Genomic DNA, 368 nt, shown 5'->3' on the forward strand with positions numbered 1-368 from the left:
CTTTTTATAGTATCGTTATATACTAGGAAACTATAACTACCTTTCTTTCACATTATCCATACCAGTTGACTAACCATCTTTATCTATATCATTTTTTTCCCTTTCTCTCTCACCTTCCACATGAGATTCGCAGAAGACCCTCAGACGCGCGTGTATTTGTGTTCTTTTGTCTCCTCGCGTCGCCATGGCAGTCGCAACACCACGCGGGAACTTCTTGGGTTATTTACACAGCTATAAAAGTGGGCTCTGCGTCGTTATTACTATTATAAAATTTAAGTTTTTTGGCAGCGACCGACGACGGAATCACGGTAATGTGGGCATTTTCGCTTTCTTTTCACTTCCATTATGGTGAGTGTTACGAGATTTTT

Source organism: Penaeus monodon, chromosome 19 (genome assembly GCF_015228065.2).
Source record: "Penaeus monodon isolate SGIC_2016 chromosome 19, NSTDA_Pmon_1, whole genome shotgun sequence".
NCBI classification, from domain to species: domain Eukaryota; kingdom Metazoa; phylum Arthropoda; class Malacostraca; order Decapoda; family Penaeidae; genus Penaeus; species Penaeus monodon.